This window comes from Oncorhynchus gorbuscha, unplaced genomic scaffold (assembly GCF_021184085.1).
Source record: "Oncorhynchus gorbuscha isolate QuinsamMale2020 ecotype Even-year unplaced genomic scaffold, OgorEven_v1.0 Un_scaffold_817, whole genome shotgun sequence".
Classification (NCBI taxonomy): Eukaryota; Metazoa; Chordata; class Actinopteri; order Salmoniformes; family Salmonidae; genus Oncorhynchus; species Oncorhynchus gorbuscha.
Window position 1 is genome coordinate 107,501 of NW_025745821.1, and position 20,000 is coordinate 127,500.

At 39.9% G+C, this 20,000-nt stretch overlaps 1 protein-coding gene across 1 annotated transcript in view; it reads left to right on the forward strand.

The window, feature by feature from the left end:
* LOC124020436 (voltage-dependent T-type calcium channel subunit alpha-1H-like) overlaps positions 1-20,000 on the forward strand; it is a 177,543-nt gene that overhangs the window by 80,949 nt on the left and 76,594 nt on the right.

Genomic DNA, 20,000 nt, shown 5'->3' on the forward strand with positions numbered 1-20,000 from the left:
CTACAACGAGATTATCAGACCACTACAACTAGATTATGATGACTTTATCAGACCACTACAACTAGATTATCAGACCACTACAACTAGATTATCAGACCACTACAACTAGATTATCAGACCACTACAACTAGATTATCAGACCACTACAACTAGATTATCAGACCACTACAACTGGATTATCATGACTTTATCAGACCACTACAACGAGATTATCAGACCACTACAACTAGATTATCAGACCACTACAACTAGATTATCAGACCACTACAACTAGATTATCAGACCACTACAACTAGATTATCAGACCACTACAACTAGATTATCAGACCACTACAACTAGATTATCAGACCACTACAACTAGATTATCAGACCACTACAACTAGATTATCAGACCACTACAACTAGATTATCAGACCACTACAACTAGATTATCAGACCACTACAACTAGATTATCAGACCACTACAACTAGATTATCAGACCACTACAACTAGATTATCAGACCACTACAACTAGATTATCAGACCACTACAACTGGATTATCAGACCACTACAACTAGATTATCAGACCACTACAACTAGATTATCAAACCACTACAACTAGATTATCAGACCACTACAACTAGATTATCAGACCACTACAACTAGATTATCAGACCACTACAACTAGATTATCAGACCACTACAACTGGATTATCAGACCACTACAACTAGATTATCAGACCACTACAACTAGATTATCAGACCACTACAACTAGATTATCAGACCACTACAACTAGATTATCAGACCACTACAACTAGATTATCAGACCACTACAACTAGATTATCAGACCACTACAACTAGATTATCAGACCACTACAACTAGATTATCAGACCACTACAACTAGATTATCAGACCACTACAACTAGATTATCAGACCACTACAACTAGATTATCAGACCACTACAACTAGATTATCAGACCACTACAACTAGATTATCATGACTTTATCAGACCACTACAACAAGATTATCAGACCACTACAACTAGATTATCAGACCACTACAACTAGATTATCAGACCACTACAACGGGATTATCAGACCACTACAACTAGATTATCAGACCACTACAACAAGATTATCATGACTTTATCAGACCACTACAACAAGATTATCATGACTTTATCAGACCACTACAACTAGATTATCAGACCACTACAACTAGATTATCAGACCACTACAACGAGATTATCAGACCACTACAACTAGATTATGATGACTTTATCAGACCACTACAACTAGATTATCAGACCACTACAACTAGATTATCAGACCACTACAACTAGATTATCAGACCACTACAACTAGATTATCAGACCACTACAACTAGATTATCAGACCACTACAACTGGATTATCATGACTTTATCAGACCACTACAACGAGATTATCAGACCACTACAACTAGATTATCAGACCACTACAACTAGATTATCAGACCACTACAACTAGATTATCAGACCACTACAACTAGATTATCAGACCACTACAACTAGATTATCAGACCACTACAACTAGATTATCAGACCACTACAACTAGATTATCAGACCACTACAACTAGATTATCAGACCACTACAACTAGATTATCAGACCACTACAACTAGATTATCAGACCACTACAACTAGATTATCAGACCACTACAACTAGATTATCAGACCACTACAACTAGATTATCATGACTTTATCAGACCACTACAACAAGATTATCAGACCACTACAACTAGATTATCAGACCACTACAACTAGATTATCAGACCACTACAACTAGATTATCAGACCACCACAACTAGATTATCAGACCACTACAACAAGATTATCATGACTTTATCAGACCACTACAACAAGATTATCATGACTTTATCAGACCACTACAACTAGATTATCAGACCACTACAACTAGATTATCAGACCACTACAACGAGATTATCAGACCACTATAACTAGATTATGATGACTTTATCAGACCACTACAACTAGATTATCAGACCACTACAACTAGATTATCAGACCACTACAACTAGATTATCAGACCACTACAACTAGATTATCAGACCACTACAACTAGATTATCAGACCACTACAACTGGATTATCATGACTTTATCAGACCACTACAACGAGATTATCAGACCACTACAACTAGATTATCAGACCACTACAACTAGATTATCAGACCACTACAACTAGATTATCAGACCACTACAACTAGATTATCAGACCACTACAACTAGATTATCAGACCACTACAACTAGATTATCAGACCACTACAACTAGATTATCAGACCACTACAACTAGATTATCAGACCACTACAACTAGATTATCAGACCACTACAACTAGATTATCAGACCACTACAACTAGATTATCAGACCACTACAACTAGATTATCATGACTTTATCAGACCACTACAACAAGATTATCAGACCACTACAACTAGATTATCAGACCACTACAACTAGATTATCAGACCACTACAACGAGATTATCAGACCACTACAACTAGATTATCAGACCACTACAACAAGATTATCATGACTTTATCAGACCACTACAACAAGATTATCATGACTTTATCAGACCACTACAACTAGATTATCAGACCACTACAACTAGATTATCAGACCACTACAACGAGATTATCAGACCACTACAACTAGATTATGATGACTTTATCAGACCACTACAACTAGATTATCAGACCACTACAACTAGATTATCAGACCACTACAACTAGATTATCAGACCACTACAACTAGATTATCAGACCACTACAACTAGATTATCAGACCACTACAACTGGATTATCATGACTTTATCAGACCACTACAACGAGATTATCAGACCACTACAACTAGATTATCAGACCACTACAACTAGATTATCAGACCACTACAACTAGATTATCAGACCACTACAACTAGATTATCAGACCACTACAACTAGATTATCAGACCACTACAACTAGATTATCAGACCACTACAACTAGATTATCAGACCACTACAACTAGATTATCAGACCACTACAACTAGATTATCAGACCACTACAACTAGATTATCAGACCACTACAACTAGATTATCAGACCACTACAACTAGATTATCATGACTTTATCAGACGACTTCTGAAAGTTTGTTGTCAACTTGTATCTTTATTTATAAATAGCATTGATTAGGTCTACACCAAACTCATGTTGATTAGGTAGGTCTACACCAAACTCATGTTGATTAGGTCTACACCAAACTCATGTTGATTAGGTCTACACCAAACTCATGTTGATTAGGTCTACACCAAACTCATGTTGATTAGGTAGGTCTACACCAAACTCATGTTGATTAGGTAGGTCTACACCAAACTCATGTTGATTAGGTCTACACCAAACTCATGTTGATTAGGTCTACACCAAACTCATGTTGATTAGGTAGGTCTACACCAAACTCATGTTGATTAGGTCTACACCAAACTCATGTTGATTAGGTCTACACCAAACTCATGTTGATTAGGTCTACACCAAACTCATGTTGATTGACCAAACTCATGTTGATTAGGTCTACACCAAACTCATGTTGATTAGGTCTACACCAAACTCATGTTGATTAGGTCTACACCAAACTCATGTTGATTAGGTAGGTCTACACCAAACTCATGTTGATTAGGTCTACACCAAACTCATGTTGATTAGGTAGGTCTACACCAAACTCATGTTGATTAGGTCTACACCAAACTCATGTTGATTTAGGTCTACACCAAACTCATGTTGATTAGGTCTACACCAAACTCATGTTGATTAGGTCTACACCAAACTCATGTTGATTAGGTCTACACCAAACTCATGTTGATTAGGTCTACACCAAACTCATGTTGATTAGGTAGGTCTACACCAAACTCATGTTGATTAGGTCTACACCAAACTCAGGTCTACACCAAACTCATGATTGATTCATGGTAGGTCTACACCAAACTCATGTTGATTAGGTAGGTCTACACCAAACTCATGTTGATTAGGTCTACACCAAACTCATGTTGATTAGGTCTACACCAAACTCATGTTGATTAGGTCTACACCAAACTCATGTTGATTAGGTAGGTCTACACCAAACTCATGTTGATTAGGTAGGTCTACACCAAACTCATGTTGATTAGGTCTACACCAAACTCATGTTGATTAGGTAGGTCTACACCAAACTCATGTTGATTAGGTAGGTCTACACCAAACTCATGTTGATTAGGTCTACACCAAACTCATGTTGAGGTCTACACCAAACTTAGGTCTACACCAAACTCATGTTGATTAGGTCTACACCAAACTCATGTTGATTAGGTCTACACCAAACTCATGTTGATTAGGTCTACACCAAACTCATGTTGATTATGGTAGGTCTACACCAAACTCATGTTGATTAGGTCTACACCAAACTCATGTTGATTAGGTCTACACCAAACTCATGTTGATTAGGTAGGTCTACACCAAACTCATGTTGATTAGGTCTACACCAAACTCATGTTGATTAGGTCTACACCAAACTCATGTTGATTAGGTAGGTCTACACCAAACTCATGTTGATTAGGTAGGTCTACACCAAACTCATGTTGATTAGGTAGGTCTACACCAAACTCATGTTGATTAGGTAGGTCTACACCAAACTCATGTTGATTAGGTAGGTCTACACCAAACTCATGTTGATTCAGTTGATTAGGTCTACACCAAACTCATGTTGATTAGGTCTACACCAAACTCATGTTGATTAGGTCTACACCAAACTCATGTTGATTTAGGTCTACACCAAACTCATGTTGATTAGGTCTACACCAAACTCATGTTGATTAGGTCTACACCAAACTCATGTTGATTAGGTAGGTCTACACCAAACTCATGTTGATTAGGTAGGTCTACACCAAACTCATGTTGATTAGGTCTACACCAAACTCATGTTGATTAGGTCTACACCAAACTCATGTTGATGTCTACACCAAACTCATGATTCATGTTGATTAGGTCTACACCAAACTCATGATTGATGTTGATTAGGTCTACACCAAACTCATGTTGATTAGGTCTACACCAAACTCATGTTGATTAGGTCTACACCAAACTCATGTTGATTAGGTCTACACCAAACTCATGTTGATTAGGTCTACACCAAACTCATGTTGATTAGGTAGGTCTACACCAAACTCATGTTGATTAGGTAGGTCTACACCAAACTCATGTTGATTAGGTCTACACCAAACTCATGTTGATTAGGTCTACACCAAACTCATGTTGATTAGGTCTACACCAAACTCATGTTGATTAGGTCTACACCAAACTCATGTTGATTAGGTCTACACCAAACTCATGTTGATTAGGTCTACACCAAACTCATGTTGATTAGGTCTACACCAAACTCATGTTGATTAGGTAGGTCTACACCAAACTCATGTTGATTAGGTAGGTCTACACCAAACTCATGTTGATTAGGTCTACACCAAACTCATGTTGATTAGGTAGGTCTACACCAAACTCATGTTGATTAGGTCTACACCAAACTCATGTTGATTAGGTCTACACCAAACTCATGTTGATTAGGTCTACACCAAACTCATGTTGATTAGGTAGGTCTACACCAAACTCATGTTGATTAGGTAGGTCTACACCAAACTCATGTTGATTAGGTAGGTCTACACCAAACTCATGTTGATTAGGTAGGTCTACACCAAACTCATGTTGATTAGGTCTACACCAAACTCATGTTGATTAGGTAGGTCTACACCAAACTCATGTTGATTAGGTCTACACCAAACTCATGTTGATTAGGTCTACACCAAACTCATGTTGATTAGGTCTACACCAAACTCATGTTGATTAGGTCTACACCAAACTCATGTTGATTAGGTCTACACCAAACTCATGTTGATTAGGTCTACACCAAACTCATGTTGATTAGGTAGGTCTACACCAAACTCATGTTGATTAGGTCTACACCAAACTCATGTTGATTAGGTAGGTCTACACCAAACTCATGTTGATTAGGTAGGTCTACACCAAACTCATGTTGATTAGGTCTACACCAAACTCATGTTGATTAGGTCTACACCAAACTCATGTTGATTTAGGTCTACACCAAACTCATGTTGATTAGGTAGGTCTACACCAAACTCATGTTGATTAGGTAGGTCTACACCAAACTCATGTTGATTAGGTCTACACCAAACTCATGTTGATTAGGTCTACACCAAACTCATGTTGATTAGGTCTACACCAAACTCATGTTGAGGTAGGTCTACACCAAACTCATGTTGATTAGGTCTACACCAAACTCATGTTGATTTAGGTCTACACCAAACTCATGTTGATTAGGTCTACACCAAACTCATGTTGATTAGGTCTACACCAAACTCATGTTGATTTAGGTCTACACCAAACTCATGTTGATTTAGGTCTACACCAAACTCATGTTGAGGTCTACACCAAACTTAGGTCTACACCAAACTCATGTTGATAGGTAGGTCTACACCAAACTCATGTTAGGTCTACACCAAACTCATGTTGATTAGGTAGGTCTACACCAAACTCATGTTTGACACCAAACTCATGTTGTAGGTCTACACCAAACTCATGTTGATTAGGTCTACACCAAACTCATGTTGATTAGGTCTACACCAAACTCATGTTGATTAGGTCTACACCAAACTCATGTTGATTAGGTCTACACCAAACTCATGTTGATTTAGGTCTACACCAAACTCATGATTGATGTTGATTAGGTCATGTTGGTCTACACCAAACTCATGTTGATTAGGTCTACACCAAACTCATGTTGATTAGGTCTACACCAAACTCATGTTGATTAGGTCTACACCAAACTCATGTTGATTAGGTCTACACCAAACTCATGTTGATTAGGTAGGTCTACACCAAACTCATGTTGATTAGGTCTACACCAAACTCATGTTGATTAGGTAGGTCTACACCAAACTCATGTTGATTTAGGTCTACACCAAACTCATGTTGATTAGGTAGGTCTACACCAAACTCATGTTGATTAGGTAGGTCTACACCAAACTCATGTTGATTAGGTCTACACCAAACTCATGTTGATTAGGTCTACACCAAACTCATGTTGAGGTCTACACCAAACTTAGGTCTACACCAAACTCATGTTGATTAGGTAGGTCTACACCAAACTCATGTTGATTAGGTAGGTCTACACCAAACTCATGTTGATTAGGTCTACACCAAACTCATGTTGATTAGGTCTACACCAAACTCATGTTGATTAGGTCTACACCAAACTCATGTTGATTAGGTAGGTCTACACCAAACTCATGTTGATTAGGTAGGTCTACACCAAACTCATGTTGATTAGGTCTACACCAAACTCATGTTGATTAGGTCTACACCAAACTCATGTTGATTAGGTCTACACCAAACTCATGTTGATTAGGTCTACACCAAACTCATGTTGATTTAGGTCTACACCAAACTCATGTTGATTAGGTCTACACCAAACTCATGTTGATTAGGTCTACACCAAACTCATGTTGATTAGGTAGGTCTACACCAAACTCATGTTGATTTAGGTCTACACCAAACTCATGTTGATTAGGGTCTACACCAAACTCATGTTGATTAGGTAGGTCTACACCAAACTCATGTTGATTAGGTCTACACCAAACTCATGTTGATTAGGTCTACACCAAACTCATGTTGATTAGGTCTACACCAAACTCATGTTGATTAGGTCTACACCAAACTCATGTTGATTAGGTCTACACCAAACTCATGTTGATTTAGGTCTACACCAAACTCATGTTGATTACACCAAACTCATGTTGATTAGGTCTACACCAAACTCATGTTGATTAGGTCTACACCAAACTCATGTTGATTAGGTAGGTCTACACCAAACTCATGTTGATTAGGTCTACACCAAACTCATGTTGATTAGGATTAGGTCTACACCAAACTCATGTTGATTTAGGTCTACACCAAACTCATGTTGATTAGGTAGGTCTACACCAAACTCATGTTGATTAGGTAGGTCTACACCAAACTCATGTTGATTTAGGTCTACACCAAACTCATGTTGATTAGGTCTACACCAAACTCATGTTGATTAGGGTCTACACCAAACTCATGTTGATTAGGTCTACACCAAACTCATGTTGATTAGGTCTACACCAAACTCATGTTGATTAGGTAGGTCTACACCAAACTCATGTTGATTAGGTAGGTCTACACCAAACTCATGTTGATTAGGTCTACACCAAACTCATGTTGATTAGGTCTACACCAAACTCATGTTGATTAGGTAGGTCTACACCAAACTCATGTTGATTAGGTAGGTCTACACCAAACTCATGTTGATTAGGTCTACACCAAACTCATGTTGATTAGGTCTACACCAAACTCATGTTGATTAGGTAGGTCTACACCAAACTCATGTTGATTAGGTCTACACCAAACTCATGTTGATTAGGTCTACACCAAACTCATGTTGATTAGGTAGGTCTACACCAAACTCATGTTGATTAGGTAGGTCTACACCAAACTCATGTTGATTAGGTCTACACCAAACTCATGTTGATTAGGTCTACACCAAACTCATGTTGATTAGGTCTACACCAAACTCATGTTGATTAGGTCTACACCAAACTCATGTTGATTAGGTCTACACCAAACTCATGTTGATTAGGTAGGTCTACACCAAACTCATGTTGATTAGGTCTACACCAAACTCATGTTGATTAGGTAGGTCTACACCAAACTCATGTTGATTAGGTCTACACCAAACTCATGTTGATTAGGTCTACACCAAACTCATGTTGATTAGGTCTACACCAAACTCATGTTGATTTAGGTCTACACCAAACTCATGTTGATTAGGTCTACACCAAACTCATGTTGTCTACACCAAACTCATGTTGATTAGGTCTACACCAAACTCATGTTGATTAGGTAGGTCTACACCAAACTCATGTTGATTAGGTAGGTCTACACCAAACTCATGTTGATTAGGTCTACACCAAACTCATGTTGATTAGGTCTACACCAAACTCATGTTGATTGATTAGGTCTACACACCAAACTCATGTTGATTAGGTCTACACCAAACTCATGTTGATTAGGTCTACACCAAACTCATGTTGATTAGGTCTACACCAAACTCATGTTGATTAGGTCTACACCAAACTCATGTTGATTAGGTCTACACCAAACTCATGTTGATTTAGGTCTACACCAAACTCATGTTGATTTAGGTCTACACCAAACTCATGTTGATTAGGTCTACACCAAACTCATGTTGATTAGGTAGGTCTACACCAAACTCATGTTGATTAGGTCTACACCAAACTCATGTTGATTAGGTCTACACCAAACTCATGTTGATTAGGGTCTACACCAAACTCATGTTGATTAGGTCTACACCAAACTCATGTTGATTAGGTAGGTCTACACCAAACTCATGTTGATTAGGTAGGTCTACACCAAACTCATGTTGATTAGGTAGGTCTACACCAAACTCATGTTGATTAGGTAGGTCTACACCAAACTCATGTTGATTAGGTAGGTCTACACCAAACTCATGTTGATTAGGTCTACACCAAACTCATGTTGATTAGGTCTACACCAAACTCATGTTGAGGTCTACACCAAACTCATGTTGATTAGGTCTACACCAAACTCATGTTGATTAGGTCTACACCAAACTCATGTTGATTAGGTCTACACCAAACTCATGTTGATTTAGGTCTACACCAAACTCATGTTGATTAGGTCTACACCAAACTCATGTTGATTAGGTCTACACCAAACTCATGTTGATTTAGGTCTACACCAAACTCATGTTGATTAGGTAGGTCTACACCAAACTCATGTTGATTAGGTAGGTCTACACCAAACTCATGTTGACCAAACTCATGTTGATTAGGTCTACACCAAACTCATGTTGATTAGGTCTACACCAAACTCATGTTGATTTAGGTCTACACCAAACTCATGTTGATTAGGTCTACACCAAACTCATGTTGATTAGGTAGGTCTACACCAAACTCATGTTGATTAGGTCTACACCAAACTCATGTTGATTAGGTAGGTCTACACCAAACTCATGTTGATTAGGTAGGTCTACACCAAACTCATGTTGATTAGGTCTACACCAAACTCATGTTGATTAGGTAGGTCTACACCAAACTCATGTTGATTAGGGTCTACACCAAACTCATGTTGATTAGGTCTACACCAAACTCATGTTGATTAGGTCTACACCAAACTCATGTTGATTTAGGTCTACACCAAACTCATGTTGATTAGGTAGGTCTACACCAAACTCATGTTGATTAGGTAGGTCTACACCAAACTCATGTTGATTAGGTAGGTCTACACCAAACTCATGTTGATTAGGTCTACACCAAACTCATGTTGATTAGGTCTACACCAAACTCATGTTGATTAGGTCTACACCAAACTCATGTTGATTAGGTCTACACCAAACTCATGTTGATTTAGGTCTACACCAAACTCATGTTGATTAGGTCTACACCAAACTCATGTTGATTCATGTTGTAGGTCTACACCAAACTCATGTTGATTAGGTAGGTCTACACCAAACTCATGTTGATTAGGTCTACACCAAACTCATGTTGATAGGTCTACACCAAACTCATGTTGATTAGGTCTACACCAAACTCATGTTGATTAGGTCTACACCAAACTCATGTTGATTTAGGTCTACACCAAACTCATGTTGATTTAGGTCTACACCAAACTCATGTTGATTTAGGTCTACACCAAACTCATGTTGATTAGGTAGGTCTACACCAAACTCATGTTGATTAGGTCTACACCAAACTCATGTTGATTAGGTAGGTCTACACCAAACTCATGATTGACTCATTTAGGTCTACACCAAACTCATGTTGATTAGGTCTACACCAAACTCATGTTGATTAGGTCTACACCAAACTCATGTTGATTTAGGTCTACACCAAACTCATGTTGATTAGGTAGGTCTACACCAAACTCATGTTGATTAGGTCTACACCAAACTCATGTTGATTTAGGTCTACACCAAACTCATGTTGATTATGTTGATTAGGTCTACACCAAACTCATGTTGATTAGGTAGGTCTACACCAAACTCATGTTGATTAGGTCTACACCAAACTCATGTTGATTAGGTAGGTCTACACCAAACTCATGTTGATTAGGTCTACACCAAACTCATGTTGATTAGGTCTACACCAAACTCATGTTGATTAGGTCTACACCAAACTCATGTTGATTAGGTAGGTCTACACCAAACTCATGTTGATTTAGGTCTACACCAAACTCATGTTGATTAGGTCTACACCAAACTCATGTTGATTAGGTAGGTCTACACCAAACTCATGTTGATTAGGTAGGTCTACACCAAACTCATGTTGATTAGGTCTACACCAAACTCATGTTGATTAGGTCTACACCAAACTCATGTTGATTAGGTCTACACCAAACTCATGTTGATTAGGTCTACACCAAACTCATGTTGATTTAGGTCTACACCAAACTCATGTTGATTAGGTCTACACCAAACTCATGTTGATTAGGTCTACACCAAACTCATGTTGATTAGGTCTACACCAAACTCATGTTGATTAGGTAGGTCTACACCAAACTCATGTTGATTAGGTCTACACCAAACTCATGTTGATTAGGTCTACACCAAACTCATGTTGATTAGGTAGGTCTACACCAAACTCATGTTGATTAGGTCTACACCAAACTCATGTTGATTAGGTAGGTCTACACCAAACTCATGTTGATTTAGGTCTACACCAAACTCATGTTGATTTAGGTCTACACCAAACTCATGTTGATTAGGTCTACACCAAACTCATGTTGTCTACACCAAACTCATGTTGATTTAGGTCTACACCAAACTCATGTTGATTAGGTAGGTCTACACCAAACTCATGTTGATTAGGTAGGTCTACACCAAACTCATGTTGATTAGGTCTACACCAAACTCATGTTGATTAGGTCTACACCAAACTCATGTTGATTAGGTAGGTCTACACCAAACTCATGTTGATTAGGTAGGTCTACACCAAACTCATGTTGATTAGGTAGGTCTACACCAAACTCATGTTGATTAGGTAGGTCTACACCAAACTCATGTTGATTAGGTCTACACCAAACTCATGTTGATTAGGTAGGTCTACACCAAACTCATGTTGATTAGGTCTACACCAAACTCATGTTGATTAGGTAGGTCTACACCAAACTCATGTTGATTAGGTAGGTCTACACCAAACTCATGTTGATTAGGTCTACACCAAACTCATGTTGATTAGGTCTACACCAAACTCATGTTGATTAGGTCTACACCAAACTCATGTTGATCTACACCAAACTCATGTTGATTAGGTCTACACCAAACTCATGTTGATTTAGGTCTACACCAAACTCATGTTGATTAGGTCTACACCAAACTCATGTTGATTTAGGTCTACACCAAACTCATGTTGATTAGGTCTACACCAAACTCATGTTGATTAGGTCTACACCAAACTCATGATTGATTAGGTCTACACCAAACTCATGTTGATTTAACACCAAACTCATGTTGATTAGGTCTACACCAAACTCATGTTGATTAGGTAGGTCTACACCAAACTCATGTTGATTAGGTCTACACCAAACTCATGTTGATTAGGTCTACACCAAACTAGGTCTACACCAAACTCATGTTGATTAGGTCTACACCAAACTCATGTTGATTAGGTCTACACCAAACTCATGTTGATTTAGGTCTACACCAAACTCATGTTGATTAGGTCTACACCAAACTCATGTTGATTAGGTCTACACCAAACTCATGTTGATTAGGTCTACACCAAACTCATGTTGATTTAGGTCTACACCAAACTCATGTTGATTAGGTCTACACCAAACTCATGTTGATTAGGTAGGTCTACACCAAACTCATGTTGATTAGGTAGGTCTACACCAAACTCATGTTGATTAGGTCTACACCAAACTCATGTTGATTAGGTAGGTCTACACCAAACTCATGTTGATTAGGTCTACACCAAACTCATGTTGATTAGGTCTACACCAAACTCATGTTGATTAGGTAGGTCTACACCAAACTCATGTTGATTAGGTAGGTCTACACCAAACTCATGTTGATTAGGTCTACACCAAACTCATGTTGATTAGGTAGGTCTACACCAAACTCATGTTGATTAGGTCTACACCAAACTCATGTTGATTAGGTCTACACCAAACTCATGTTGATTAGGTCTACACCAAACTCATGTTGATTAGGTCTACACCAAACTCATGTTGATTAGGTAGGTCTACACCAAACTCATGTTGATTAGGTAGGTCTACACCAAACTCATGTTGAAGGTCTCACCAAACTCATGTTGATTTAGGTCTACACCAAACTCATGTTGATTAGGTCTACACCAAACTCATGTTGATTAGGTCTACACCAAACTCATGTTGATTAGGTCTACACCAAACTCATGTTGATTAGGTCTACACCAAACTCATGTTGATTAGGTCTACAAACCAAACTCATGTTGATTAGGTAGGTCTACACCAAACTCATGTTGATTAGGTCTACACCAAACTCATGTTGATTAGGTAGGTCTACACCAAACTCATGTTGAGGTCTACACCAAACTCATGTTGATTAGGTCTACACCAAACTCATGTTGATTAGGTAGGTCTACACCAAACTCATGTTGATTAGGTCTACACCAAACTCATGTTGATTAGGTCTACACCAAACTCATGTTGATTAGGTCTACACCAAACTCATGTTGATTAGGTCTACACCAAACTCATGTTGATTAGGTCTACACCAAACTCATGTTGATTAGGTCTACACCAAACTCATGTTGATTTAGGTCTACACCAAACTCATGTTGATTTAGGTCTACACCAAACTCATGTTGATTTAGGTCTACACCAAACTCATGTTGATTAGGTAGGTCTACACCAAACTCATGTTGATTAGGTCTACACCAAACTCATGTTGATTAGGTAGGTCTACACCAAACTCATGTTGATTAGGTAGGTCTACACCAAACTCATGTTGATTAGGTAGGTCTACACCAAACTCATGTTGATTAGGTAAACTCATGTTGATTAGGTCTACACCAAACTCATGTTGATTAGGTAGGTCTACACCAAACTCATGTTGATTAGGTCTACACCAAACTCATGTTGATTAGGTAGGTCTACACCAAACTCATGTTGATTAGGTAGGTCTACACCAAACTCATGTTGAGGTCTACACCAAACTCATGTTGATTAGGTCTACACCAAACTCATGTTGATTAGGTCTACACCAAACTCATGTTGATTAGGTCTACACCAAACTCATGTTGATTAGGTCTACACCAAACTCATGTTGATTAGGTAGGTCTACACCAAACTCATGATTGATTAGGTAGGTCTACACCAAACTCATGTTGATTAGGTAGGTCTACACCAAACTCATGTTGATTAGGTCTACACCAAACTCATGTTGATTGTTGATTAGGTCTACACCAAACTCATGTTGATTTAGGTAGGTCTACACCAAACTCATGTTGATTAGGTCTACACCAAACTCATGTTGATTAGGTCTACACCAAACTCATGTTGATTAGGTAGGTCTACACCAAACTCATGTTGATTAGGTAGGTCTACACCAAACTCATGTTGATTAGGTCTACACCAAACTCATGTTGATTAGGTAGGTCTACACCAAACTCATGTTGATTAGGTAGGTCTACACCAAACTCATGATTGATTCATGTTGTAGGTCTACACCAAACTCATGTTGATTATGTTGATTAGGTCTACACCAAACTCATGTTGATTAGGTCTACACCAAACTCATGTTGATTAGGTCTACACCAAACTCATGTTGATTTAGGTCTACACCAAACTCATGTTGATTAGGTCTACACCAAACTCATGTTGATTTAGGTCTACACCAAACTCATGTTGATTAGGTCTACACCAAACTCATGTTGATTAGGTCTACACCAAACTCATGTTGATTAGGTAGGTCTACACCAAACTCATGTTGATTAGGTAGGTCTACACCAAACTCATGTTGATTAGGTAGGTCTACACCAAACTCATGTTGATTAGGTCTACACCAAACTCATGTTGATTTAGGTCTACACCAAACTCATGTTGATTAGGTCTACACCAAACTCATGTTAGGTCTACACCAAACTCATGTTGATTAGGTCTACACCAAACTCATGTTGATTAGGTAGGTCTACACCAAACTCATGTTGATTAGGTAGGTCTACACCAAACTCATGTTGATTTAGGTCTACACCAAACTCATGTTGATTAGGTCTACACCAAACTCATGTTGATTAGGTCTACACCAAACTCATGTTGATTAGGTAGGTCTACACCAAACTCATGTTGATTAGGTCTACACCAAACTCATGTTGATTAGGTCTACACCAAACTCATGTTGATTAGGTCTACACCAAACTCATGTTGATTAGGTAGGTCTACACCAAACTCATGTTGATTTAGGTCTACACCAAACTCATGTTGATTAGGTAGGTCTACACCAAACTCATGTTGATTAGGTCTACACCAAACTCATGTTGATTTAGGTCTACACCAAACTCATGTTGATTAGGTAGGTCTACACCAAACTCATGTTGATTAGGTAGGTCTACACCAAACTCATGTTGATTAGGTCTACACCAAACTCATGTTGATTAGGTCTACACCAAACTCATGTTGATTAGGTCTACACCAAACTCATGTTGATTAGGTAGGTCTACACCAAACTCATGTTGATTAGGTCTACACCAAACTCATGTTGATTAGGTCTACACCAAACTCATTAGGTCTGATTAGGTCTACACCAAACTCATGTAGGTGATTAGGATTAGGTCTACACCAAACTCATGTTGATTGGGGATTAGGTCTACACCAAACTCATGTTGATTAGGTCTACACCAAACTCATGTTGATTAGGTCTACACCAAACTCATGTTGATTAGGTCTACACCAAACTCATGTTGATTAGGTCTACACCAAACTCATGTTGATTAGGTCTACACCAAACTCATGTTGATTAGGTCTACACCAAACTCATGTTGATTAGGTCTACACCAAACTCATGTTGATTTAGGTCTACACCAAACTCATGTTGATTAGGTCTACACCAAACTCATGTTGATTAGGTAGGTCTACACCAAACTCATGTTGATTAGGTAGGTCTACACCAAACTCAGGTCTACACCAAACTCATGTTGACATGTTGAGGTAGGTCTACACCAAACTCATGTTGATTCATGTAGATTAGGTCTACACCAAACTCATGTTGATTAGGTCTACACCAAACTCATGTTGATTAGGTAGGTCTACACCAAACTCATGTTGATTAGGTCTACACCAAACTCATGTTGATTAGGTCTACACCAAACTCATGTTGATTGGTCAGCATGTTGGGGTTGGTAACAGGCTGATTGGTCGGCATGTTAGGGTTGGTAACAGGCTGATTGGTCAGCATGTTAGGGTTGGTCCGATATATTGGTCTGATTGGTCAGCATGTCGGCATGTTAGGGTTGGTAACAGGCTGATTGGTCGGCATGTTAGGGTTGGTAACAGGCTGATTGGTCAGCATGTTTGGTTGGTAACAGGCTGATTGGTCAGCATGTTAGGGTTGGTAACAGGCTGATTGGTCAGCATGTTGGGGTTGGTAACAGGCTGATTGGTCGGCATGTTGGGGTTGGTAACAGGCTGATTGGTAGGCATGTTAGGGTTGGTAACAGGCTGATTGGTCAGCATGTTGGGGTTGTAACAGGCTGATTGGTCAGCTATTTGAGCCAGTAAATGCTTGTCTTTCACTATTTTGGGAGATAGACTTGGATGTTTAGTCCCTCAGGTTTGTTGCTGGAACATGTCATGTCTGAGTCTGCTAATGCTTGTCTTTGAAATTTGGTCCGATATACTTGGAGTTTGGCAATTTAGTCCATGCTATGTATCCTCAGTAAGTTTGTCATTGTCTGATGTCTGCTAATGCTTTTTTTCATAATTTGGTCCGATTCTTGGATGTTTAGTGTCCGTTTGTTGCTGTAATGTCAAAAGTCTACTAATGCTTGTCTTTCATAATTTGGTCAGATATACTTGGATGTTTAGTGTCAGCGTTTGTTGCTGGCATGTCATGCCTGAGTCTGCTGAAAAAAAATATTTAAGTTATTGCCAATATCAGTGTGTTTTGTGATGAATGAGCATCTGATTCAATGAATGATGGAGCTGAGTTTGCCTTTTTGCCCAAAATGTAATTGAATGCTTTTTATCATCATACTTTCTGTCATTTATCTTTGTTTCATAGTTTAGTTTCTTCTTCTTTTTATTCAATTTAGTCACATGATTTCTCAGTTTGCAGGACGTTGGCCAATCGGTTGACAGCCAATCGGTTGACAGCCAATCGGTGGACAGCCAATCGGTTGACAGCCAATCGGTGGACAGCCAATCGGTGGACAGCCAATCGGTTGACAGCCAATCGGTTGACAGCCAGACTTATTTGCCATGTCTTTTGCATCATCCTTCTCAACAATTATTTTAATTCCTCACCATTCAAAGGGGATTTAACCGCTTTTACAGTCATTTTCTTAATGGGTCCATTAAGTCCATTGTTTATTAGTAACTGGAATAAGCAATTACATAAACGTGTGTGAAGAGCAGCGTCTGTTTGCTCCTCATTACACACCACAGACCAGCAGCGTCTGGTTGCTCCTCATTACACACCACAGACCAGCAGCGTCTGGTTGCTCCTCATTACACACCACAGACCAGCAGCGTCTGGTTGCTCCTCATTACACACCACAGACCAGCAGCGTCTGGTTGCTCCTCATTACACACCACAGACCAGCAGTGTCTGGTTGCTCCTCATTACACACCACAGACCAGCATCGTCTGGTTGCTCCTCATTACACACCACAGACCACAGACCAGCAGCGTCTGGTTGCTCCTCATTACACACCACAGACCAACAGCGTCTGGTTGCTCCTCATTACACACCACAGACCAGCAGCGTCTGGTTGCTCCTCATTACACACCACAGACCAGCAGCGTCTGGTTGCTCCTCATTACACACCACAGACCAGCAGCGTCTGGTTGCTCCTCATTCCACACCACAGACCAGCAGCGTCTGGTTGCTCCTCATTACAGACCACAGACCAGCAGCGTCTGGTTGCTCCTCATTACACACCACAGACCAGCAGCGTCTGGTTGCTCCTCATTACACACCACAGACCAGCAGCGTCTGGTTGCTCCTCATTACACCACAGACCAGCAGCGTCTGGTTGCTCCTCATTACACACCACAGACCAGCAGCGTCTGGTTGCTCCTCATTACACACCACACACCACAGACTAGCAGTGTCTAGGTGCTCCTCATTACACACCACAGACCAGCAGCGTCTGGTTGCTCCTCATTACACACCACAGACCAGCAGTGTCTGGTTGCTCCTCATTACACACCACAGACCAGCAGTGTCTGGTTGCTCCTCATTACACACCACAGACCAGCAGCATCTGGTTCCTCCTCATTACACACCACAGACCAGCAGTGTCTGGTTGCTCCTCATTACACACCACAGACCACACACCACAGACCAGCAGCGTCTGGTTGCTCCTCATTACACACCACAGACCAGCAGCGTCTGGTTGCTCCTCATTACACACCACAGACCAGCACCACACACCACAGACTAGCAGTGCTCCTCTACACACCACAGACCAGCAGCGTCTGGTTGCTCCTCATTAGACACACACCAGCGTCTGGTTGCTCCTCATTACACACCACAGACCAGCAGCGTCTGGTTGCTCCTCACACACCACAGACTAGCAGTGTCTGGTGCTCCTCATTACACACCACAGACCAACAAATGTTCTTCACATCAACAACATATGAATCACCAGCAGCGTCTGCTCCTTTACACTACAAAACCAGCAGCGTCTGTATGACCTCTTATACACTATATTAGGCCCAGCAGCTGTCCTCTTATACACTATACCACAGACCCAGCCTGACCTCATACACTATATTAGGCCCAGCCTGTCCTCTTATACACTATATTAGGCCCAGCCTGTCCTCTTATACAGTGTCTATATTACACACCACAGACCAACAAATGTTCTTCACATCAACAACAGCCTGTCCTCTTATACACTATATTAGGCCCAGCCTGTCCTCTTATACACTATATTAGGCCCAGCCTGTCCTCTTATACACTATATTAGGCCCAGCCTGTCCTCTTATTCACTATATTAGGCCCAGCCTGTCCTCTTATACACTATATTAGGCCCAGCCTGTCCTCTTATACACTATATTAGGCCCAGCCTGTCCTCTTATACACTATATTAGGCCCAGCCTGTCCTCTTATACACTATATTAGGCCCAGCCTGTCCTCTTATACACTATATTAGGCCCAGCCTGACCTCTTATACACTATATTAGGCCCAGCCTGTCCTCTTATACACTATATTATAGGCCCAGCCTGTCCTCTTATACACTATATTAGGCCCAGCCTGTCCTCTTATACACTATATTAGGCCCAGCCTGACCTCTTATACACTATATTAGGCCCAGCCTGACCTCTTATACACTATATTAGGCCCAGCCTGACCTCTTATACACTATATTAGGCCCAGCCTGTCCTCTTATACACTATATTAGGCCCAGCCTGACCTCTTATACACTATATTAGGCCCAGCCTGTCCTCTTATACACTATATTAGGCCCAGCCTGTCCTCTTATACACTATATTAGGCCCAGCCTGACCTCTTATACACTATATTAGGCCCAGCCTGACCTCTTATACACTATATTAGGCCCAGCCTGACCTCTTATACACTATATTAGGCCCAGCCTGACCTCTTATACACTATATTAGGCCCAGCCTGACCTCTTATACACTATATTAGGCCCAGCCTGTCCTC